Raw genomic sequence first — 10,369 nt, 5'->3', positions numbered from 1 at the left:
TTGAATTAATTGTTTTAGTTTCGAAACAATTTGGATTTCAATTATTAGTTTGGGATTTTATTCCCTATTTTTCATATTGTTGCAGACAATTCCTCTAATTTTGGAGAATTTTATAATAAAGTTTATATTTTGGAAATAAATTGCATTTATGAATTGAGCTTCGTTTACTTTGTCTTGTGAATGCCAGTACCAATTATATTTATATGTTTTAATGATTGTATCTGTATGTGTTTTATTATTGACACAAATTCTATAGTATCTAAAACTCTTCAAAGAGTTAACACTACATAAACACTTAGAATTTCATTTCTATGTTTATGAATAATTGTTAATTCTAAAATAATTATTAATAATTTGTTTAATAGAAAGATCTTTTGATCTGATAGGGGTGGATAAGTTAAGAATAATATGCAGTTCAACGATCTTTTATATTTATTTTTGTGATAACTTTTGATTCAAAAATTATTTTTCATTGAAAAAAAATTCAAATTTTGGTAGAATTTTGTGTAGAATCTAAATTTTTAATTAAAAATCTAATTATCAGAATAAAATTAATTTTGTTAATTTTTAATTAATTAAAATTAGTTTTAAGATATTTTTTTTGAGAGAATTAGTTTTAGATATTAGTAGCCTTTGAATTTGAAAATTTAATTTTTTCACAAAAATAGCCTTATGGTTAATTTTGAAATTTTTAATTATTTTATTTATTTTACTGATAAGATCATATATTACTTATTTTATTATTAAAATTTAAAATGATCTTATTTTGACATTAAAATATTAATAAATTTTAGAAATAATCTAGTTTAAATTTCAAAATTTGCTAACCATATTAGTTTTTCAAAATTTAATATTTTTTGAAATATATTTTATTAAATTAAATTATAAGATTTAAAAATTGTTAGTTTTAACATTTTATCTTATTAGATATTTTTTTAATTAAATTTTGAAAAACTAGTATGGGGACCATGGGCCTATATAACCGAGCTTCCAATAAGTTGAACCGAATTTACAAAGTAAATTCTCCAACTTATTAATTCCTTATTGAATCCACACTTAGAACTTAGAATTGCACTCTCAGTCCTATAGAACGCTCTATATGTTCCACGATATAGATACACTATTAGTTATCCATTGTTATAATCCTAATTTGATCAATGACCCTCTAATAGATGATCTACATTGAATAGGAACTAAAATTACCGTTACACCTTCAATGTATTTTATCCTTAAAACACTTAGCTCCGTACAAATGATATTTCAGCGAAGTGAAATGAGATCTCCACCATTTATCTCTATTTAGCCAAGCTCGAAGGATATCATCGTTTCACTTCTAAATTCCTATAGAAGTTATATACTCCATATTTATGTTAGCGCTCCCACTCAATTATACTATCATGTTCCCAAAATGTACGTATCACCCTGACCCAAAAGTAGGCTTAACTAACAAATCAAAGAACATGTATAGTACTCTTGAGATCGAACCTAATCATATCAGGATTAAGATCATTTGATCTAGGATCAACGGGTGATATTGAATTGAATAGATATTACGGTAAATTTTAATATATCTAATCAAAGTTCAATATCGGTCCCTTTCGATGTATACTCCATACATCCGATACTGGTAAACTTTGCCAATGCCCTGGAAAGGACATAACACTTATCCAAGGTGTAAGAATGCCTATCGATGATTATCATGTCAGTCTAAATCCAGTGAACTGACAAGTCAGGGAATAAACTTTCGAACATATAATTAAGATTATATTCCACTGTGCTGACAACACTATAATCATTAACAAATTCATATGTTCTGGACTTAAATAGAATTCATACATTATATACATATAATCATGAAATAAATCATGTGAACCATGCAACATAAAATGTTATTACTGATCTTTATTAATAAGTAAATCTGATTATATTGAAATCGGTTTTATTTAGGGCAGAAACCCAAACACGAACCTCTCTCTCCCTCTTTTCTTCTTCAATTTTTTCGAAACCTTGTGTGATAGAGTGAGTGCCCACAGACATCAAGTGGTATCTGAATCATATTCTGGAAGATTGTGAAGAATTCAAACTGAAGAGAAGGACATTCGGGCTCAGATTTTGGTGATACTCTGCGACAGAAAGGATACAAGGGTTAGAGATCTGAGTGGAAGGAGACATATTATTCCGCTGCACCCAATGTAAGGTTTTCTGAAACATTATATGTGTTTAAATTCATTGTTTTAGAAATTCATATTAGGATGTTAATGAAACATACTTGTTAGTAAATCTAGATCCTGGTAAAACATATTCCAAAAACTGGCCTCAGAGCCATGGTAATGATTTACTTTCATGAAATATGAATTAAAACGATGATTTGCATTGATTTGGATGGTTTCATGTGGTTTATGTGCTTATTTGATGATAGTTTAGAAATCGCAATCTATGTTACTGAAATATTTTTTATTTTGATGTGGAATTATTTTTACTGGAAAGTAGACGAAAAATTAATAAATTTAGGCTTTTACAGAAGCTAATTTGGATTTTTTATGAATTAGATATGATTTTTTGAAGTTGAACGAAAATATCAGGATTTGAATGCACACACGCGCGCGCACGGCCCTTGGGACCGCTCGGACACGCACGCCCATTCAGACAGCAATGGCCGAGTTTTCTCAGACACGCCTCTGTCTGAAGATGCTGCATGCGCCGAGGTTACTCGGTCACTGAGGCTGCACGCAGCCTCGTTTCTCGGCCGCTCCCTGCTTTCCGCGCGCGCAGGGGTATGCTTTGTATACCCCTGTGCTTCAAATTTGTTTTCGTCATAACTTTTGATTCAAAAATCGTTTTTCATTGAAACAAAAGCCAATTTTTGGTAGAATTTTGTGTAGAATCTGTATTTTCAATTAAAAATCTAATTTTCAGAATAAAATTATTTTTCATTATCTTTTAATTACTTAAAATTAGTTTTAGATATTAGTAGGCTTTGAATTTTGAAAATTTGATTTCTCACAAAAATAGCCTTATGGTTAATTTTTAAATTTTAGATTATTTTATTTATTTTGATTATAAGATCTAATATTATTTTGATTAAATTTAAATGATCTTACTTTGATATTAAAATATTATCTTTTAAAAATAATCTTGTACTAATTTCAAAATTTCCTAACCATATCATATCTTTTTTTCAAATTTGTTATTTTCAAAATATACTTTATTAATTAAAATTATAAAATTAGAAATATGTAAGGTTTAACATTTTATCTTATTAGATATTTTTTTATTAAAATTATATTTTGGCAAAAATAACATAAAATTTGAAAAATTGGTTAGTTTAGGTTTGAATAGAAATTTTAAGGTTTCAAAACCATAAAGTTTCAAACTTGTTTTATTTTGTTATTTTATTAAAATATTCTAACCATATTAAAATATCTTATTTTTTTTCAATTAGTTTATTTATGTAATATTTAAATTTATTAAATTATAAGACTTAGAATATAATATTGAAATATCTAAATTTAAAATTCAAGATATTTTATTATATCATCTTATTAGAAATTTTAAATAAATTTAAATTTTGAATAAACTTGATATTTGAAAAATTAGTTAGATATTTTTTTGTTAGAATTTAGAAAATTTAGGAGTTTGTTAAATTTTTATTTTTTTCAAATATTCTCTAACAACCTAAATTTTGAATTCTAGTTGAATATTTATTTTAAAATTTAAATTTTTAAATTTTAAAATTGAGATATTTTAGCTTACTTTCTAGATATTCCAGATCAGTTACTTGGTTGTTTGTATTGTTTGATTATTATATTGTATATATTCAAATTTTTTTTTACAAACCTATTATTTATCTGATCTAAATTGCTATGATTAACTTGTTGACAGATCCAATGATCTTATTTTAATCATAGTTCAATTGTCAATAGATCTTATAAATAATTTGTAACAGGTAAATTTTGCATTTCTTTCATCTGTGTAAACCTAAAAACATGATAGGGCCCATCCAAATCATTTGACCTGTGTGAGCCTATGTGTTAGCTTATTGGGCTTAAATGCATATAGGAAGCCCATTTAAGTTTTACTAAGTAAATGGACTAGGTTGCTAAAAAGAAATTTCACTTAGAAAATTTTATTTAGGCCCAATTAGAATTGGGCTTATTCAATTAATAATAATTGTTTATTTAACGGTTAAAATCCTCTCCTTTGAGCCTTGTGTGAGAGTTAGGGGGCCAATAGCAGTGGGTACGACATACTGGACCCAGCCCTCCCTCACATGAACTACCCCAATTGTGAAGGCCCATTTGCCTTATTTAAATAATTGTATTAGGTTAGTTATATTAGTATAACCTAATTAAAATTGAATTAGCAACATAATTAACTTTTAAAATATATGAAATTTATTTTTCATTTTAATATTTTAAAGTTAATTTTAGAAAAACACTTAGTTAAGTGAAATATATTCTAGATAGTTATTTCTAGTACTAGTTATTTTTCTAATATTAAATAGGAAAATCTTTTAGATTAAAAATTAATTGTTTAATAATTAATTTTGGATCAATTTAAATAAAGTATATTTTCCTAGTATTATACTAGAATTAATAATTAAGTTTCATCTATACTAAATTATTTATTTCTTTAATTTAATACATTAATTAAATTGAAAATTAAATATTTAAGTTGATTTTCATCATGATACTTAAATGTTATTATTTTATGATATTTAAGTAAATAAAAAATTATTTTAAGTTGGAATTTTTTTTTAAATTTCATAACAACTTAAGTTTGAATAATTTTCAAAATATATATTTTATTTTATTTTATTAATCATTATTTTCAAAATTGCATTTAATTATGCAAGATATTTTTTTTTTTTGTATTTTTTTTTTGAAAAATAGATTAAAGTTGAAAATTAATTATTTATTTTAATTAATTTTGGACCAACTTAAATCAATAATTTTTTTATTTAATGATTAATTTAAAATAAATGAACTAAAATATATTATAATTAGAAAATGAATTAATTAGCCAATGAAAGTCTAGATAGATATTATCCTGTTTTTGCTTGAAGTATTTTCTAGTAGTGTTTAATTAAATAGAAAATTAATATTTAAGTTGATTTTCATCATGATACTTAAATATTTGAATTTTTCTTTATATTTAATTAAATAGGAAAATTATCTTTTAGTTGAAAATTAATTTTTATTAATTAATTTTGGACCAACATAAAATTAGAATAATTTTTTCAGGATTTATTTTTTATTTTATTTTAGAGCATTTCGAAAATTGTATTATTATATACTTTAATTTTTCGAAATGCAATATATATTTATAGAAAATTGAATTTGAGTTGAAAATTAATTTAAATTAATACAACTTAAATTGAATAATTTTCTAAATATTTATTGAAAAATTATTACTAAGATTATAATAATTCATTTTTATTTTCATATCCATCTAAGTATAATTTTATAAATATTAAATTAAAATTTAATTTAGAATTTTATTCTAAATTGGAAATTTTAATTAAATAAATATATACATTTAAAATAAATAGATTAAAATAAATATTAGAAGAAAATACATTTTAAATAATGAGCTTTATTATTATTAGGATATTCGATCTCCATTGTTGGTTTTACATAGTTATTGTTTTAGTGAGTAATCCTCCCTGATGGAGGAACGTTCATTAGCAATTTAACGCCGTAGAATCTCGAAACATAAGTATTTTTTGTAAGTGTTTATTTTAGTATGGATCACCCTAATGGTGGCGACTTTGATAAGGCTTACAAAAGTATAAAACAATGGTGGAAGCTCATAAGATAGGATAGCCTTGACTCTCGCCTAAACGGGACAACACTGAATTCTCATCTTGATCGAATAAAAGGTTGCTAGAATGTTTATCATTGTAGATGAGCTGACAACTCTATTCAATGGAGTGTAGGTTTAACTCTCGCGCTAAACGGAACTCTGATATCAGTTTGTTAAAAACCTTAGAAATTATTTAGGATTGTATGCTTTAGTAATTTCGCTTGTCATTCCTACTTGCTATGTGATAATAATTTCTAAATGAGATTTTGTTTTAAACCTTACTTGATTTCTATTTATTGTTATTTGTAGTATCCAACATGACAATGACCAATCCCATGTTGTCACTGTTGACTGATAATAAGTTGAGTGTATCAAACTTTCCCAAATGGAGAAAGAACATTTACATTACTCTCATTGGTGAAAATGCCCTGTTTATTCTTAGACAAATATCATGGTACCTTGTCGTAGTGGAGGGTTTCAAGGAACTCACCCTGTTATGACTTGGAAGACACTTGTGATGAAAATCCATTATTAGTTTAAACAAGTAATGGATTGTCAGAATAAGAAACTAGGAAGAAAAGCCAAGAGAACTATGGTTAAAACCATTCATATGGAACAACCAAAAGTTTTCTATTACAAGGACAAGAAAGGAAATTTTGAAAATAAGTCTATTCAATGGACTTAACAAAACTTCCTGTTCCTAGTATGATAGGTTTGAGATTATCTAAACCTATGACTTGTGGTATTCCTAGTAATTTACTTACTCTAGTGCAGGCAACTTACTTTAGTAAGATGCTGGAGCATTTTTTTTTCTTCTAGTGGCAATATATAGAAGCTTCTCGACTTCTAGACATAGATTTTATTTATCTAAGGAAAAGTTTCAACTATTCCAGAAAAGATAGAGGCCGATGAAAGAATTCCTTAGGATCATCAGTAAGAGGTCTCAGATATGCTTTTGTATGCCTTAGACCAGACACCTGTTGTTGAGTGTAAGTAATGAGTAGGTCCAGTTGCTTGAACTCAGATGCTATCTTAGCGAGTTGAATCAGATGGTTGGACAAAAGGGTGGAGTTAGTCCAAGATGAAGATGAAGCTCGATTTTTTTTTTTTTTTGAATTAATTGTTCTAGTTTCAGAACAATTTGGATTTCAATTATTAGTTTGGGATTTTATTCCTATTTTTCATATTGTTGCAGACAATTCCTCTACTTTTGGAGAATTTTATAATAAAGTTTATATTTTGGAAATAAATTGCATTTATGAATTGAGCTTCGTTTACTTTATCTTGTGAATGCCAGTACCAATTATATTTATATGTTTTAATGATTGTATCTGTATGTGTTTTATTATTGACACAAATTCTATAGTATCTGAAACTCTTCAAAGAGTTAACACTAGATAAACACTTAGAATTTCATTTCTATGTTTATGAATAATTGTTAATTCTAAAATAATTATTAATAATTTGTTTAATAGAAAGATCTTTTGAACTGATAGGGGTGGATAAGTTAAGAATAATATGCAGTTCAACGATCTTTTATATTTATTTTTGTGATAACTTTTGATTCAAAAATTATTTTTCATTGAAAAAAAATTCAAATTTTGGTAGAATTTTGTGTAGAATCTAAATTTTTAATTAAAAATCTAATTATCAGAATAAAATTAATTTTATTAATTTTTAATTAATTAAAATTAGTTTTAAGATATTTTTTTTTTTTTGAGAGAATTAGTTTTAGATATTAGTAGCCTTTGAATTTGAAAATTTAATTTTTTCACAAAAATAGCTTTATGGTTAATTTTGAAATTTTTAATTATTTTATTTATTTTACTGAGAAGATCAAATATTACTTATTTTATTATTAAAATTTGAAATGATCTTATTTTGACATTAAAATATTATAAATTCGTGATCTTGCTCGTGAGGGTAATGAAATTATTCGTGAGGCTTGTAAATGGAGTCCTGAACTAGCTGCTGCTTGTGAAGTTTGGAAGGAAATCAAATTTGAATTTGAAGCAATGGATACGTTGTAATCCAGCAATTACTTTCTGTAGAAATAATCTAGTTTAAATTTCAAAATTTGCTAACCATATTAGTTTTTCAAAATTTAATATTTTTTGAAATATATTTTATTAAATTAAATTATAAGATTTAAAAATTGTTAGTTTTAACATTTTATCTTATTAGATATTTTTTTAATTAAAATTAATTTTTGGTAAAATAACATGAAATTTTGAAAATTTGTTAATCTAGGTTTGAATAGAAATTTTAGAGTTTCTAACCATAAAAATTTTCAAACTCAGGATATTTTGTTTTATTTAATTATTTTATTTAAATAAAATTGATAATATCCTAACCATAAAATATCTTATTTTTCAAATTGTTTATTTTTGTAATATTTAATTTATTAAATTATAAGATTAAGAATATAATATAAGGAATATCTAAATTTTAAAATTCAAGATATTGTATTATATTATCTTATTAGATATTTAATTAATTTAAATTATTTAAATAAACTGAAAAATTTGAAAATTGGTTAGATATTTGAATTTAAGTTAGAATTTAGGATATTAAGGACAATTGTTAGATTTTAAATCTTTTTTTTTTCAAATATTCTCTAACAACCTAAATTTTTAATTATAGTTAAGATATATTTAAAATTTTAATTTTAAAATAAAAATATTTTAACCTACTTTCCAGTTATCTGTTACATGTTTGTTTGTAATGTTTGTTTGTTTATTAATTTATTTATTCAAAATTTTTTTAGAAATTGATTATTTATTTGATCTAAATAGCTATGATTATTTTGTTGACAGATCCAATGATCTGATTTTAATCATAGTCCAATATTCAATAGACCTTATAAATAATTTGTAACAGGTTAATGTTGCAATTCCTTTCATCTGTGTAAACCTAGTAACATGATAGGACCCATCCAAATCATTTAACCTGTGTGAGCCTATGTGTTTAATTTTGGGCTTAGATGCATATAGGGAGCCCATTTAAGTTTAATTAATTAAATAAACTAGGTTCCTAAAATAAAATTTCACATAAGTAATTTTATTTAGGCCCAATTAGTATTGGGCTGATTCAACGAATAACAATTATTTATTTGATGGTTAAATTCCTCTCTTTTTGGCCTTGTGTGAGAGTTAGGGGACCAATAGTAGTGGGTACGACATACTGAACTCAGTTTTCCCTCACATGAACCACTCCAATTGTGAAAGCTTATTTGCCTTATTTAAAATTGAATTAACAATTTAATTAACTTTAAAATATATGAAATTTATTTTTCATTGAATATTTTAAAGTTAATTTTAGAAAAATACTTAGTTAATGAGATATATTCTAGATAGTTATTTCTAGTAACTAATTATATTTTCTGATATTTAATTCAATAGGAAATATATATATATTTAAGTTGAAAATAAATTATTTATTAATTAATTTTGGATCAACTTGAATTAGAATATTTTTCCTAGTATTAAATTAGAATTAATAATTAAGTTGATTTTATACTTAATTATTTGATTCTTTTATTTAATACATTTAATTAAATTGAAAATTAAATATTTAAGTTGATCTTATTCTAGACACCTAAATATTAATTATTTTTAGAATATTTAATTAAATACAAAATTATATTTAAGTTGGAAATTTTAATTTCAGAACAACTTAAATTAGAATCATTTTTAAAATATATTTTATTTTATTTTATTAATCATTTCTCCCACCAATTTTAAAATTGCATTATTTAACGCAGATAATTTTTGAAATTTTTGAAAAATAGATTAAAGTTGAAAATTAGTTTTTAGATCAACTTATATCAAATAATTTTTTTATTAATGATTAATTAAAATAAATGGACTAAAATATATTACATTTTAATTAGAAAATATAGAAATTAGTTAGTGAAAATCTAGATAGTTATTTTCTATTTGCTTGAAGTATTTTTCTTGTTATATTTAACTAAATAGAAAATTAATAATTAAGTTGATTTTATTCATGATACTTAAATATTTGATAATTTTCTTAATATTTTAATTAAATAGGAAAATTATATTTGTGTTGAAAATTAATTTATTAATTAATTTTGGACAAATATAAATTTGAATAATTTTTCAAGGATTTATTTTATTATATTTTAAGAAATTTCGATAAATGTATTTATTTTTAAATACATGGGTTTTTTGAATTTTGCTATATGTATTTATAGAAAATTAAATTTGAGTTGAAAATTAATTTTTAATTAATTTTGGATCAACTTAAATTGAATAATTTTTGAAATATTTATTGAAAATTATTACTAAGATGGAAAATAATTTTAATTATTTTCAGATCAATCTAAGTATAATTTTATAGATATTTAGAGTTTTCTAAATTGGTAATTTTAATTAAATAAATATATAATACACTTTAAATAATTAGTTTTATTATAAGGATATTCAATCTCCATTGTTGGTTCTACATAGTTCTTGTTTTAGTGAGTAATTATCCCTAATGGATGAATGTTCATTAGCAATTTAATGTCGTAGTATTTCGAAAGATAAGTATTATTTGTAAG

This window comes from Cannabis sativa, chromosome 5, assembly GCF_029168945.1.
Source record: "Cannabis sativa cultivar Pink pepper isolate KNU-18-1 chromosome 5, ASM2916894v1, whole genome shotgun sequence".
Lineage (NCBI taxonomy): Eukaryota > Viridiplantae > Streptophyta > Magnoliopsida > Rosales > Cannabaceae > Cannabis > Cannabis sativa.
Note: the sequence above shows the minus strand (reverse complement) of the source record.